Genomic DNA, 17,526 nt, shown 5'->3' on the forward strand with positions numbered 1-17,526 from the left:
AGGCCACTTATAAAATGGTAGAACAAACCAACGTAGGTAACGAATCGGTTGATTTGACCGGTGTAATATGAACTCAAATATATTTAAGTTAGTTCTGCGTTACGTCTATAGAGAATGAATTTTTTAATAGTTAAATTTATTTTATTACATTCTGTCACTTTTCTATATTATTTGAATGTCATTTTGTGGCTAATAAAACGATAATGTTCTAGGTGTGAGAGTGGGTGGCGATCTCGACGTGCCCGGTGCGACGTGTTCTTAGTGCCCGCTGCGAGACACGACGCGATGCCATAACCATTATTTTATTAACTTGTCATTTTAACAGCTCCACGGTATGCTTTTTTACTTAGTTATGATAATCTCACTTTAGATGTAACAGGTTAATACATATTTCAGAAAGTATCCCCTCAATTCCGACAGATTAGATGTCAATGACCATTTGCATAATTGTTAAGAAACTAATGTTTCTTTTAAAGTTAAATTAGTTTTATATAATCAATGCTCTATAGGAGTTTTAGATAATTCCACAACCGTGCGGTTTTCACGGAACTTTTTGACCCGCACAGCCGCGTTGTGGAACGGTCTGTTCTCGGCAGTATTTCCAAACCAATACGACTTAGGGTCCTTCAAGAAGCGAGCCTATCATTCCCTCAAAAGCCGGCAGCGCATATGTAGTTCCTCTGGTGTTGCGGATGTTCATGGGCGTCGTTGACCACCTTGGTGTTCACGCCGCTCGTTTGCCCCTTTTATTATAAAAAAGGTTAGCTATTTTGGCAGCAAATACCTTCATAGCTTTATTAAGAAGTAAATAAACAATCTATTATTAGAGCGGGCGCACACCTTTGACTAAACTGTTGTTCGATCGTCGATTGTTTTGGAGCCAATTCAACTGTTTAGTTGCAAAACTAAAAATCGAGTAGTGTTCAATATAAGGTCAAAGGGATCAAAGCAAGACTAAGCAGTTGTGCGATAGGTTAGTCAAAGTTATGCGCGCTCTTACAAAACTGCAACTATTCAAGAGCAATCGACAGTTATCAATACTAACCTCTTTTTATTGAGTACTAGCTGTTCTCGTGCGGCTTCACCCGCATGGAATTATAAAAACTTTATTTTATTGTTTACAATTTTGTCAAATTCTCAATTGCAAATGTCAAAATACCAAATACCTTAGTATGGCAATCTTGCTCCCTTGATGCTGGCAGCAACTTATGGTCTCTTTCCCACATTAGGGTTTTTATCTAAAATATTTACCCTTTAAGTTTAATGGCGTGAAAATATAGAGCCTAAAGCGTGACGTAAGTGTAGGGCTTTTTATTAAAAAAAAAGGATTATTCAAAAATATGCTGTAATTTCTGACATCTTAGGCAACAAAGAAGTGTGTGTTTACGCTTTATTATAATAGTATAGAAATGTTATCATGTAATACCTTGTTTACTACATTTCATAAAAGGGAATTCTCGTTTTTATAAAGATAACAGAATGAATTGACATTAGTAACATTTGCATTGCGTATCGCTGTCTGTTTGTTCTCGCTGGCTGATGTATGGTCGCATAAATAACAGTTCCCTCGGGCGTTACCAATTAACTTCCCGCGCACATTAACATGTTCCCTTGTAATGTTGCTGTGTACGTTGACTATGCCTGTACAACTAGCTTTTGCCCACGACTTCGTGTGTGCGGAGATAAAATAATCGTATATGTGTTCTTCTAAAATGTTCTACATCTATGAATCATCAAGATCATTTAAGTATTGGATATATGTAATAATGTATAGCTATTTATCGAAACTTTCGCATATAATTAGTAAAATTGCAAATGCAATTTTGGTATTTGAAAATTATGTTATTTTTTTAATTTGTACATCAAGAAAATTGTTGATTTTATTTAGTTATTGTTGTCTTGGTAAACTATTTTTCCAATTTAGACGACTATAGATAGAATTGTTATCCATCGATATTTGAGATTAAATAAATTAAGAAAAATTGGAGTAAAGTCTTTTAGGTCTAGGGTTCTAGGGATCTAGGGTTTACATCGATAATATTTAGCATAGACAAAAAGGATAAACAGGATGAACACAAATGCTAGCCACTTTTTTTTTAATTCACGTGGACGGAGTCGAGAGCGAAAGCTAGTAACCAATAATGTTGACATAAAAAATCTATTCTAATGTAACTCGTTACGTAATTTATAAAACGTTCAACTGACTGATTCTCCTAATTGATTGCTTGACTTATATTTGGTTGAGAAAAAATGATCGTTTAGAAAAAAAAGTTTTTCTTATTAAACCCTTTTAGTATTTCGTTTCGGTACTCTAATTGAGTCGGGGTAAGAGGTTAATTTCTTGTATAGATAAATGATTGTTATTTTATGCAAATGTCGAAGCGCGTTTGGAAAAATAATTAAATATGTTTAGCCTCGGGCCTTGTGGATGTTTCACGTGATTAGGAAGTATACTCAATGTAATTTATTAACTTAAGAAATTTACTTATGTAAAGTTACCTTTAAGAGAAACAAAAGAAAAACTATTGATTTTTTAAATAAACAAGAGTTATTGACTGCCAAGTTAAGTTATTAATTGTAGAGTGAAAGAATCTATATCTTAAAGTTCTTAGAACATTTCTCTTTTGCTGTTAGAAAAGTCCTTTATTTTAACAGACTTTTTTTAAAGTATTGTATAATAATTTTGATGCTGCGTTAATTTGGTTTACTAACTTATTGACTATACAGTATCTCCGATATTAGTACCGTTTCGCAGGATCTACATTGGAGTACATTTCTTAATATATATCTAGTAATACAAACCAGATACAATAGAAAACTATAATAAAAACAATTATTTACATGTAACAAATCTTCGAAATAGCCGTTGGGCATAAGAGAAATTTAACGTCTTAAAAAGAACCCATCCGTTACAATCAGAGAATTTAAAACGCGACATAAAATATGCTTCGAAATAACGAACTCCATTTAGCAATTAACTTAACAAACAAACGTAATATATTGTGGTTAAATTTCAATACAAAAATGGCGGCTTTGACGACGTCGGACAATAACTTACACTTCGGTTTATTACAAATATGAGCTCTACAATACAGTGTTGAGTTGTCGGATTAAAAATTATGCGTTCCATTGCGGTGCCATTAATTTATAAAATAATTGACATGTATTTTATGAGCCACGTGCGGTTAGAAATGTGCGCTATTAAACAATGTTTCTTGTTGAATAATGAGTTAGGATGTACAATTTTATCTTACAGACCAAACATTAAGAAACTGCTTAAATTTATTTGTCTAATTTAACACTTTCACGTAACAGGCCGATATCGGCCTGACGTAGAACTTATGCTGGTGCGGACGAAGAAAACTATATCTCTTTCTCTGGTGCGAAACTATTATTTTCGCTGTATAAATTAGATAAAATGTATACATTATGTTTCCAAAATTATTATGGCAATTTAATCTTTCTTAGTGCTGGTAGGTCTAGGAAAGACCTATCACGCATTGGCGGAAATGTCATTGGGAGCGCATTTAGGCCCGCCGCCGTACCAGATGAAAAATTATGATTTCATTTGCTGCAGTAAACGTGTTAAAAATAAATAAATAAAATAAAATAACATTTAATCTTATCACGTTAAGGACTTTATTGTTTCAATTAAATTGTCTATCATTTTTATTTATCCGGCTCGAAGGACCATGATTAACTTGTTACCGACAGCGCGGCAGCCAAAAATACAAAACACTTATTATAAAACAAACATATCTTTATTGAAAACTTAATTACACAAAAAATATACAAACTCAAAACTCTGTCGATCACATCTTGACTTCTTCCTTTTAGATATTTACTTTTAAGACAACAATAAATGCCTTGGTGGCCAGTATGCAACCTCTTTGGCTGTATACATACTGCTTGTCAGCCAAAGAGGTTGTATTTTGCACTCAACAAATAGACTTAGGTTTTTATTGGATATTTTTGTAAATATCTATATCACAGTTTTACATAATATATTGTATTTTTAATCAATTGATCGTAGGCGTATCGTATAATCGCACCGCCCCATCATGCCATATAAACCTCTCGGCTAAATTAACTTTATTCATCTTTGATTTATTACACGTCTGCATTGTGTGTACATCAAATCAGTAATTAATATGTTTTAAATTATTACGTATTTTAATATATATTCTGACACCTCAGTACACAGGAAACAGAGACCATGGATTTTGAATGAAAACAGTTAACCTTTTCTCGACATAAAATACGTACTGTCCTAAAAGAATAACAATCAACAGGCAATCTTTATAGTATGTTTAGCCAAAAATCACCATAGACAAAAACATTTTAATAATCATAAATCTAACTAATTAGTTACTAAAATGCGAAAGTTTATTTGAATGATGGAATGTATATTGTTTCGTACCCACAACTGGTTAATGAATCTTGCTGAAAGGCATAGATGTAGAAAATATTCTAGAAGAACACATTGACCAAAACAGTTTTGAGTTTCACATAAATCTAATCATGATAAAGTTTATAAAATGTTAACATACTGGCAAAACCATTTGAAAATACTTACTTAAATAGTTACAAAGCCTTACTCAAGTACTATACTTGGATGTTGTTTAGAGCAATTTAATAGACTTATAATCGAAGTATACTTTCATAGGATGTCAGAAGTATGGTAACGCAAAGATGCCGCCGGATGACCGGTCGTGATTGCCCTGCCCTCTAACGACCGGCTCATTAAACAATTATTAATCGCCGGCGACCCGCTGTGCCCACCGATTGCTTTGCTCGCTCTCCTGAAATATCACTGAGTTCCAATCCAAAGCCGTTATCCCGACCAATGTATAACAACTTTGAACGTAATTGTTATTGTTTTATGTAATGTCAGTAGTCTTGATGTGAATTATTGACTGTGATTGAGAAATACCACAAATGCTAGGTTCACGCTTTGATGAATGTATTTATCGAGTTTTGTTTTTCGGCGAATTCTGAAACGGATCTCAAATATAAGCTTACAATCAGTAAGCCGTCAAAACGATGGAATTTGGAGTTAAAGCATCACGTGTACTTTTTAATTTGAACTTCTTTGTTACACATTTAAAAGTTGTTTAGTATTTGTTCATTTGTCAATTAGTTTTAGAAGAAAAATTATTAATGTTATTGTGTTTGAAAATAAATAGGCAACAAAGAAATTAATATGTACTGACCTTTATATTTTTCATTTTATAGTTTCTATACCATTATAAGGATACGGTTACATTGTACTATTATAAAAAAATCAATTCACCATAACCGATTCTTAACGAGGCATTTTTTCTTCAATATTAGACATAACATCAAACGAATTGACATCAGAAATAGAGCAACCGTTTCATCCAATTAGAGGGCAATAAAACTAATAATAAAGTGGTACAAACATATCCTTGCCGTCGGGAATGTCTCATTGACGTTTTGTTCATATAAAAACGTTCGGAAAGTAAAGAAATTTCAATTTTATGAGTGTAAATGTAAGTTTGTATTGTATAATGGTGCGACGGAGCGAGGGCCGCTCATTAGAGAAAACAAATCAAAATAATTAGGCAATAAAGAGCGGCTTATGTTCCCATTGTATTACAATTTCGTATATTGAACTTTACGACCAATTTGATTGTTACAAATTTGTTTATTGCTTCGGGTGTGTTTATTAGGAGATGAATTCTTTCCGGCACTATACTTTGTAATCTATTTTATTATTTTAATTGAATACCATATGCCATCGTTAGAATGAAATATATGTCATCAATTATTGGTTAATTAGAAATATGTTTTAACAGACTGTCATACATACCTATTGTTTGAAAGATTTAAAAACAAAGCATGTTCCTCTCTACGTTCAAAATGTATAGAAACATTTTAGTCAAGTTTCATTGCTGGTCTGGGTAAAAGAGGCGTAGCTATCGCGGTTAGTTCTGCCACAAAATGTAAACCATAGAGTGGCAAAGAATATGGCAAGAATGAAAAATTTAACCCTGGTGGCCAAAAGCGGAACTAAATTATAACGGCTCAATAGCCCCTTTTTATGTAATTTTCTATATCCGTGTAGGTTTTACATGTTTTCTAACCTTTTTGAACCGTTGTCTATATATTGCAAAACTATTGTAACAGTTTTTTAACATTGATAGGGGGCGCTAGTGAGCTATTTAGTTAGCTGTTGCCCGCGACTTCGTCAACGCAATACTAAGATAAAAAAGTAGCCTAATATAATATCCCCGTCAATGTCAGCTACCGTCCAGTGAAAGTCCCGTCCAAATAGGCTCAGCCGTTTTAGAAATTACCCGAAACAAACGCGGCTTGCGGTCAGACAAATTTTTTAAATGCGATTTTTGTTATCAGCAACGCAAATACCTTACCTTCCTAACATCTGGATTTTTTCTTTTGATATAAAAACAGACACTCCAATTTAATTATATGTATAGATAGATTGGACCAAGGAAGGACACTGTTGACGTCATAGAACCTTTGACGGCAAACATCAGTTACCACAAGCAATATACCGTGACTATTTGAATTCAGGCATTCTTGAAACTAACAATTAAATTAAAGCATGTTGGCGCCATGTTGTATAACGTGTTCTTCACCGAGTTTCGTAAAACTATAAAACGATTATCATTCTATCAATCGATTAGTTGAAACAGGTTTGTAAGATGTCTTAACAACAATCTGATACAATAATTGTAATAAAACATCTGTAACTAATTTAATTGAAATATAAAGTTATATCTTGAATTGAAAACAGGAAATAATAGATTTAATTATTTTATGCATTCCGCATTGAGTTGCATTTTGTTTTTAACTGGCTGTTGCCCCCGACTTTGTCCACGCATTATAAAGATAAAAAAGAAGTCATCAATATGCCCGTCTTTGTCATCTACCGTTCAGAGAAAGTTCGGTCGAAATGGATAAATCCGTTTCAGAGATAACCCGGAATAAACGCGGCTTGCGGACAAACAGACAGACAGACAAAAAATCTGGAATTTTTCTTTTGATACTCGTATTACAGACAGTCCAATTTTATTATACTTATAGATATAGATTAAAACTCTTGTTTTTGTGTATTTAAAGGTTATGATTATATTCCTTTCTTTCCGTTTGTACAACATTGATGTAAATAACACGACCAAAGAATGTAATTAACAGAACAGCAATAAAAATAATTGGACACAAAAAGCGATCCGCTCCGCGTCGGCATTTATTATTTTGATTACCCTTGTTATTGTTATGCGCTATTTCCAACTATAGATTCTCCGTGTCGGTCAATTGGCCTCTCTACTTAAACTAATTGTCGATTAATAGAGATCAAGTTGAGCTGGTCACAGCTTGTATTATAAGCATAGTGTTTCCAATGAATCTATTTAGAAATGGGTCTTTAGTTTTACTGTTTAGAATCGCTTCGATTCCTATGAGCTGCGCAAACTACTCGATTTTTAGTTGTGCAACCAAACAGTTGAATGGGCTGCGAAACAATCGACAATCGCACAACAGTTGTGCGATAGTTTATTCAAAGGTGTACAGCCTTCTAGATACCGTTTACTCATCTATAAGGCAGTCAGAGAGTTCGACGGTCAGTATTTAAGGATGTTTGCATAGGACTTTACAAATTTTATTGTATGAAAGAAGAAGAGATTCGAATTCGAGATCTCTTTTTTAATACTTCACCCGTGACTCATCCGAAAAAAATTAAAAAAGTAAATAGCTATTTGTTCTAGACTATGCTCTACATATATGCCAAATATCATCAAGATCCATTGAGCTGTTTAGCTTCAAACTCTAACAAACATCCATCCATCTAAACTTTCACATTTATGATATTACTAAGATTAGTAAGATAGAAATCACATTATGCCAAATGCACTAACATAGTTTGCCGATTACTAGCATTGAGTTACAACGTAACTTTGTTGCCATACAACCCGCCGTAATAATTAATATTACTGCAGTAATAATCTATATTACCGGCGTAATTAGGAGTCGCGTCAGTTATAGCTTTATTAAACGGACCTCAGCGGTGCGCCTTCAAGTTTACGACATTAATATCGTATAATAGTGCGCAAACCGCTTTGTGCTTCAATACCTTTGATAATAGATAAAAGAACTAGACATAGCACTGAGATAAATTTGTTGCTACTGACTCAAAAATAAATACTGCAATAACATAAGACTAGGTTAGTCGAGTTACAAATATTTTTAGAGTACATCTTTGTTATTATTTGATAAATGATAATGGTTTGCTCTTGTCAGATCCTGTCTCTTTATAGTCAAAGGTTAAAACGATCCAACTATAGCTTTACAACCATTTACTCCTACCTAAACTTTGTTCAGTCACGAAACTTTGATTGTGTTCGATAATGTCTTCAATAAAAACATAAACGTTTATCTAATAAGGAAGAACTGTTTTAGTAGAATATTTAAATACAATATGCTTATGTTACCGGCAAATCTTATAAACCGCTCATTCGTCATTTGTCAAATTAAAAAATAACTGCTTATAATGTAACATTAGTTATAAGTTATTAAAAAAAAAAAACTTTGTAGCCGTAAAGTTGAATTTGCAATTTTTATAGTACATTAAAGCATTATAATAGTATTTTAGAATTGTCTTTATTTCTTATTATCTGCCTGTGAGAAGTTCGCGTGTTGCGTTGTCTATTCCACTAACAGGGTTAGCAGTGACTGCAATTAAAGTTAGCGCCCCCAACCACGACGAATTGTTCGATGCTTTTATAGGATGCTTGCATGACATCAAAAAGATTCCTAAAACCTTGACGTTATATGAATACAAATAGTTAATTTTTTTATTCCTAATTTTTATTGAAGTCAAATGTATAATTTGTTTGGATCATTTACGATATCTTAGAAAGTCGTCTATTCATCCCATGAAAAGGCTTGTCTTGCGTAATTTATTGCGTTAAAAGTGCGACTTCAAAAACTGAAAATAGTATTTATCTGCTATTTGTTTTGAAAGGTTTACTAATTTTTCGCATAAGATATTAAGCCTTAGAGTTTGGTTGTGGTTAAAGCAATTAAATTATGTCATCAATATGGTAATTATCTAAAAATGTACATAGAGCGTCGGTGGCTCAGTGGTTTAAGCACTTGACTTGTAATCTGCAGGTCTTGGGTTCGAATCCCGCCATGTACCAATGTGATTTTTGATTTTTAGAAATTTCATGTGTACATAATTTACCCGACGTTCTAACGGTGAAGGAAAACATCGTGATGCAACCTGCACATATCGGCGAGAAATTCAAAGATTTGTGTGAAGTCAACCAACCCGCACTTGGCCAGCGTGGTTGACTATTGCCTAGTCACCCTAACTTAGGGTAGGCTCTGACGTATAGTGGGGACATATAGTGAGCTGGTAATGATGTACATGGTTTTAGATGTTCCTGTGTCATTTGTTATTGCTGTAAATCATTTTATTGAATGCAATTTGATTTAATTTTTTTTTCTGTGTTGACAATTTTAATTCAATAGATATAATAGTATAATATGTAATATAATAGTATAATAGTTCAATAGATATAATAGATATAATAAATCTAACTTCTGTTTATACCTCTGGTCTTTGTTAACACTGCCCCTTTGCCGTAGTTTGCCACCGTTGTTTACTGAAATTACAAATTATTTAATACCAAACATAAATTGGTTACAAATTCGGTAGCGTTAAAACAATTTCACTCACGTATTCAGCTAATTGTTTCGCAGTAATTACATTAATCAGCGATTGCGAACTTATCAAATGTTGATTGATATCTTTCGCTTAGCCGACTGACACGTAACAGTCGTATCATTAAGCCAGTCGGCTGACAGCTGACATTTCACGAAGCGAACTTACAATGTTTTTTTACACAAAAAGGTCACTCATTACTCGATCTTAACACAATCGACGGTTCTGTAAGTTGGTAGAATATGTATTTTGCTTTAATCATTTTAGTAATCTCTGTATGTGGAATACTTTGTTACAGTTTTGTCAACAAAAGATATTTATAATTGTAATCTTACATTTTACTAATATTATAAACTAGTTTTCGCCCGCGACTCCGTCCGTGTAGAATTAAAAAAAAAAGAAAAGTAATATCATATACATCTATGCCGAATTTCATCGAGATTCTTTTAGCCGTTTACGCTACAAACTCTAACAAACATCCATCCATCTAAACTTCCGCATTTATAATATTAGTAAAATGCAAAAGTCTAGATGAATGTTTTGACGAGTTTACCGACTTAAAATCCAAACAGTTTTCGATGCAAGACAGATGAAGAGTATAGTCTGGAAGAACAGACAGACAACTTACTTTTGTTTTATAATTCCATGCAAATGGAGTCGCTGGCAAAAGCTAGTGGTTTATAAAATACACATTTACTTATCTTTATACAACTGAAATAATAATGTGAAATTCTAAACTCCGATTTCTCTCACTTCTAATGTCGTTTGTGACAAAACAATTACTCATAACGTTGTTCGAGTCGTACTCGAATGGTAATCGGTCTCCAACTGACCGTGCTTCCTGTCACCCAACGTTCGTCTTTTGTTTTCAATTAACACCTCATCATTCACTCATCATCACCTCCTCCTTCTTATCCAACTCCCGCAGGGTTAGCGCTTAAGTTGTCGTTATCTAGTTTATTTCGTCATCTCAGTCGCCACTCCCATTATGTCACCTTTCAACTCATTCTTCTAGGTCTTTTGATGTATTTCCTCATATGACTAATGTGCTTGTCACATGCGATTGTTTCCTCCTCATAACCTCACTATAATCAATATAGAATATTGATACAGTGTAAGAAAGTTTAAATGAGATTAAGATATACTCTCTTGGGTCTTCATTAATCTATACTATTATAATAAAGCGTAAACACACACTTCTTTGTTGCCTAAGATGTCAGTAATTACAACATATTTTCGAATAACTTTTTTTTAATAAAAAGCCCTACACGTACGTCACGCTTTAGGCTATATATTTTCACGCCGTTAAACTAAGGGGTAAACATTTTGGATAAAAACCCTAATGTGGGAAAGAGACCATAAGTTGTTGCCAACATCAAGAGAGCAAGGTTGCCATGGTTTGACATCATGTCATGTCATTTTGACATTTGCAATTGATAATTTGACAAATGTGAACAATAAAATAAAATAAATAAAATTTTTATAATTTCATGCGGATGAAGTCGCACGGGAACAGCTAGTACTTTATAAATGACTAGCTTTCGCCCGCGACTTAGTCCGCGTGTGTTCCAAACTATCCTCTACGTCTATGCCAAATTTCATCGAAATCCGTTCAGCCATTTAAGCTACAAAGTCTAACATAGATCCATCTATCTATCTAAACTTTCGCATTTATAATATTGGTATGATTATTAATTATGATTTTCTTTAATACGGTAACAAAGCTGTTTAACTTCGTTATAAAAATCTCCAAATCTATCGTTCATCCTTTACATAAAGTACAGACAACTGAAGTCTAAACTTTTCTACTTAAACCAGTTCAAATTTACAGAAATGTTGTAATTGAATATGTATAAAATTTACTCTTAAATTGCAATTAGATTCCATTATGGCAGGTAACATTTATAAAAAGGAACATTGAATTCTGAGGGTCGGTATAATGACACGTTCTGGAATAAAGCGGATGTCACGTCTGTGGCGCCGTGTTCGTATTAGTACGATGAAAATGGTTTTAAATTATCCATTTCTTAATATTAAAATGGATTAAAGGAGATCGAATTCAGCCGGAAGTCGACCTTTAGTTTCCTAAATGCCAATCTTACTGATAAATGCCAGAGTTTGGATGGATGAATATCTGTTAAAAGGTACCAGAATGGACGAATGGATGTCGATATAGTTTTTGGATATTTTAGTTTATAAAAGGTGGCAAATGAGCAAGCGGCCACCTAAATGCACCGAAATGGAAAGCGACCGCTGCCCATAAATATCCGCGATTGCAGATGCGTTGCCTACCCTTAATTGATGGAAGAGAAGCACATAAAGAGGACATTTCCCCTTCCTATGCGTCTCCTCCACCGTCAAATCCACTATTCCTTCCCATCCTAGTCTCGCAAGAATAGGGTGGAAAGGGACAGGGACTAAAATTAGTCCTCCAGCACCACACTCGTCAGACGAAACGCGGAATTGCTTCCACTTCACGCCTATTTTCTGTGTGGTGGTGGTATTGCACCGGGCGAGCCGGCCCATTCATGCGAAGATGTTAAAGCGGCCTCTACCACGGTTAAAATATAAATATAAATATAAAATGCGGGCAAAAGCTACAAAACACACATGTTAATATTTCGCTTACATGACATTTTAAGATAGCTATTTACCAAATGGGTTTAGATTTTCCCTCATAACTTTAACATTTATTAGAATGCAAGATTGATTAAATACTAAATTGAAATTATAGAGGCATAAAGAAAATGTTTGTATTGAAAGTAAATAAAGCATCAAAGAACTCCAAATGGCAACAATTTCCGTTTGATTTTTTAAAGCATTCCCGTCAAGTAATAAAGTAATTACACTTTAAATTATCAAGCAATGAATACTAATTGTTTTAATTAAGTACAATTTAATATAAAGATAGCAAACAAATGAAATTGCTATCAAAGTACAAGTTTTATCAAATAATTGAATTGCGATTACAGAAGCCTTAAATACCTAAAATAAATAATAAAAATCTAATTAATTACGTCAACAAAAAAAACTTCCGTTTCTAGGAAATTACAGTAGATATTTAGTAAAAAAGAAATAACGGGTTATGAATATTTCGAAGAATAAAGACGAAAGCGAACAGAAATAAATAACCACGAGGCTACAGAACTCGAGTCGCCTACGTGCCGCTATTTAGCGCCCAATCGGCGCAAGCGCAAATTGGAAATCAAAACAAACGGCCACAATCGAAACTAATCGAATCCTGTATCGATACACGAGCACAATCGAAATCACGATTATTTGTGTACCGCATTTAAGGTAAGATCAAGCATAACATTTATACTATACAACTTGTTGGTGTACAAAATTGAACCTTATTAGAATGCTGTAAGATTCATTTTGATATACAGATTTGGAATCGATACGGAATAGTGATGTATTTTAGATCGAATTTCGAATGAGAGAAGTCGTTATGAAATTTTGACGAGTGTACCTATTTCTTTGGATTATATTAAATTATAGGCAGCCGTGAAAATCGTCCGGTAATGTGTTGGCGAGGCGAGATTGCGGGTCGTGGGAGCGCGGACGCGGAGGTATCATTTGGCGCAGTCCCTCGCTGCGCAAGCGCAGGTAATGCGACCAATCATTGAATTAGCGTCACATTTTATTGATTCTTGTTTTGTGATTTCATTGTAACACGTGTTCTTACGTGGATACGTGTCCGAAGACATTTTGAATTAAATTAACTTAAAAAACGTAAAAAAAAATAAGTTCGTCTACCTCAATATTTCGTAAGACGTAAATTAAAATTCTGTTTTTCTTTAGGCCAGTAAATAATAATGATTTAACAGTATCAACTTCGAATTACAGCTTTTAATTTTTTTTCTGGTAATGAAACTTCACTAATCTATCTAATCTAAATTATCTTAAGAAACTTTACACATTAAATATAAAAAAAATAATTTAACCACGCGTTTTCTGAGTTTATGGAAACATGGCTTAGGTTTTCCCGAGCGAGGGAGAAAGGTGCTCGGAAAAACAATAACATTAGCATCTGTTAAAACGACATTACCGTGAGTTGCGCAGGCGCAGCGCGGTCGTGTAACCATTTTACTGTAAATTAACCTCACTAGCACTGAAAATGTATAAATTCTTGCGAGTTCCGTACATTACAATTGTTAAAATTTAAATAAAAATTGAAGCCGAGCATCAAAGTTATTCTTTTTGTACTCGTATTTTTAAGAAAAAAGACGTTAATTAAAATAATAAAACATGTATTACTAACTTTTTCACTATTGAATTGTAGAGAATTATTTTGTCAAGAGTCACTTTTTTAATACTATAAGGTGGCAAACAAGCATGCAGCCACCTAAATCCGCCAATATGGCGTAGCGACCGCTGCCCATAGACATCCGCAATTGCAGATGCGTTGCCTACCCTTATACGACGGAGGAGGAGACGCACATAAAGAGGATATTACCTACGCCTCTCCTCCACCTTAAATCCATTTTCCTATCCAATCCTTTACTTATAAGGAAAGGATTGGATAGGAAAATGGATTGGACGGGAAAGGGACTAAAATTAACTTATGAAAGTTGTAGTATAAAATGTGACTGAATTCGAAAAATAAATCAAAACAGATTTGTAACGGAACATTAACAGTATCCGGTCTAATATAAATGGTTTAACTATTGCCCAACGCATCCCTACTGCAATGAAAAATATAACTTGGCACAACTAATGCTAACGTAATGAGCCCCTTATCTGACTAATTAAAAGTCGATTTAGCTCGGTCCCACTTTCTAACAGCACCGTTAATCCAACGTTAAGTTACGTTGGACTAGGTAACTAGGCGAATCCTTTTTAAGATTTGATTAATGATCCTGCGACAGTTTTGGACAATTAGCTGTATAGGGTGCGCCGGGTTGTTACAACAATCAATCATACTATGATTATGCTATTTAGTTGTTTAATAAAAAACACATGATAATTAGAAATTTAATAATAATAATTTTGTAGAAAGCAAATAAGCATTTATGTTAAGAGATGTTTTTATTACTATAGAAAGGAATAAGGTAATGAAAGAGTTAAGAATAATTCAGAATCTACGGCATTTTTTCAATGAAACTATGCTAAAAACTTAGAACTAAAGAGATGAGAAGTATTGGTTTGAATATGTTTTCTAATATTGCAATTTTTGTGTTGGATTAAAATTAAGTATAATATTACTTAACCAATATATACTAATATTATAAAGAGGAAAGATTTGTGTTTTTTGATTTTTGTATGTATTGTATTAAATCGCAAACTACTGGGCTGATTTTAAAAATTCTTTCACCATTGAAAACTGCGTTATTACTAAGTATGTCATTTTTAATTTCACGCGGGCGAAGGCGCGAGCTACAGCTAGTATCTTATAAATAACAACCATAAACAACGTCAGACTAAAAAGTTTTTATTTATTTCTCATCTTATTAAGCTCGGATAGTATAATAAACGGGCTATATCTTTCGATTTCACAGCGAATTGTGTTCATGAAATCACATTCATTATTTATTATCTACGGTGGAGCAGCATCCGCCAGCGCGCTGAACCGGAGAGATTGTAGTGAAAAAAGTATGGCAATTAGGACATCCTGGATGATAGAACAAATTGAGCCATGACAAATCTGATCAATAGAATCGATAATGTAAACAGTTGGCTAGATAAAACTAATATTATAAACTAGATTTCGCCAGGGATTCCGTCTGCGTAGAATTAAAAAAAAAACAAACGTGAGTAGCCTATGTGTTCTTTTAGTCTATCCTCTACATCTATACCAAATTTGTTATGGCCACATTTTTTGTTAAGGCCACAAACTCTAACAAACAATTAGGCATAGACATAGATGAAAGTCTAGAAGAACACATAGGCTACTAGCTTTTGTTTTTTTAAATCCACGCGGACGGAGTCGTGGGCGAAAGCTAGTTTAACTATAAATAAAGTAGCAATTAAATGAAATGTCAATCTTATGATTCTCTCGGTGTCACCAAAATCTACACTAATCAAATCTGTCCTTTTAAACTCTGTGGACGGTTCTAATCATCAGTCCACTTTAAAGGAGGTCTTACTATACGTGCAAACATTTTGACTTTACTAATTCATCGAGCATGGGTCAGTCAAATAAAATTACCTTAATACAGGGAATTTTAGAAGAAAATAAAAGAGATTAAAATGTAATTACGTTGCTAATATAGTTAAAATTCAATCTTGTTATAAATTATTCAGCACTAACAAGGTAGAGAGTAATTTTTAAAGAACATCAACACATTGAGTATCGTTCAGCCATTGGTGTAATGAAGCGATAAAAGTTTATTTCTCTTTTGCACATATTTTAAGTGCCATTCCGTGATCATGTTTTTACGGCACAGTAAAGTCCGCGCTAAGCTATAACTTCATTTAGTGCTCATTCCAACTTACTTTGTATGACGGCGTTCAATTTACGAAGGTAGATTTGACGATATTAATTAGTTACTTTAGCAACGCATAAAATGTGCTAAAATAGTAAAATTAATCCTCGTCTTAACGTCGATTGTTACAGGCATATTAATGTGAATCCATAAAGAAACAACTATAATATTGTTACAAAGTAAATTAAGAAAAAAAACGTAAATGCCATTAAGAGGGAAAGAATTTAACAACATTACAGGCTTAGCGTTAGTGAATCATTAATTTTACTTCTTAAAATACATTTCATAGTGGTCGTTAAATACATTGAAGAGATTTTAAATGTCTATACAATTTAATGACACGCATGTAGTGTCAACCAACCAACCAGCAATGGGCCAGCGTGGTTGACTACGGCCTAGTCAAAACTAACTAAAAACTAACTTAGGGTAGGCTTCGAGCCTCTCGGTGAGGACGTATAGTGAGCTGGTGATGAATGTAGTGTAGGGCTGTTTACTATATCATTTGGTAAGCGAGATCAATGTAGTTTGCTCTATTTTGCTCGATTAAAAAAAGTAAGTACATCCACTTGTTCTCATCCTATTAAAAAGCGGTCGAATATCAATGCTTCAAAGAGTGTTTGTTCTTTTTGAATGTCAGCGCTTCGAGCTGCGGACTGCGGGCTGAGAGCACGCCGAAACCAATCGATTCGTCGGCCAGCGGCGAGCAGTTTGTTTACACCGAACGGATCATTCCAAAAAGATAAATCGTGAATTTAATCTTCCACCTCCCCCAAACTATATCGAGAACCTCCAACCGATTACAAACTGCGTCATCCGTTACTCGATTTGTTTCAAGTTTAAAATCCGGTGCTTGATTTAAAGAAGCAATGGATGTTGAGGTAATAAATTTTGTCCAAATAGAATCGCTTGTCAAGTGTCAATGCTGGTATGAAAAACACCATCATCACGAGCGGATCCCGGTCGAAAATGGCCGTGGTAATAGTGTTTGTTCGTTGATTTTGTCTGTTTTGAAGCGTAACTCGATTTGCTTTTTGTTCTGTAAGTAACAAAGCCGAGTAAATTTCGTTAGTGCATCCCATCGAGTTGTATCTGAGAGAGGTCTCGGTGACTATGAGGTTTCTGTACAGAAGGATGCTACATCACGCCGTGGATAATCAATTCATGATGTCATTAAAATAAATATTGAGTTACCGTTTCGTTTCGGATCTGAAGCGAACGTGATTTAAGATTTCGAACGCCTAAGACGAATTCATATTCAAACACAAAGGCACTGCAATTTATCATAATACTAGCTTTTGCCCGAGACTCCGTCCGCGAGGAATTAAAAAGAAAAAGTAAGTAGCCTATTTGATCTTCCGGACTATGTTCTACATCCTATGTTCTATG

The sequence above is a fragment of the Papilio polytes genome, unplaced genomic scaffold (assembly GCF_000836215.1).
Source record: "Papilio polytes unplaced genomic scaffold, Ppol_1.0 DF824102.1, whole genome shotgun sequence".
NCBI classification, from domain to species: domain Eukaryota; kingdom Metazoa; phylum Arthropoda; class Insecta; order Lepidoptera; family Papilionidae; genus Papilio; species Papilio polytes.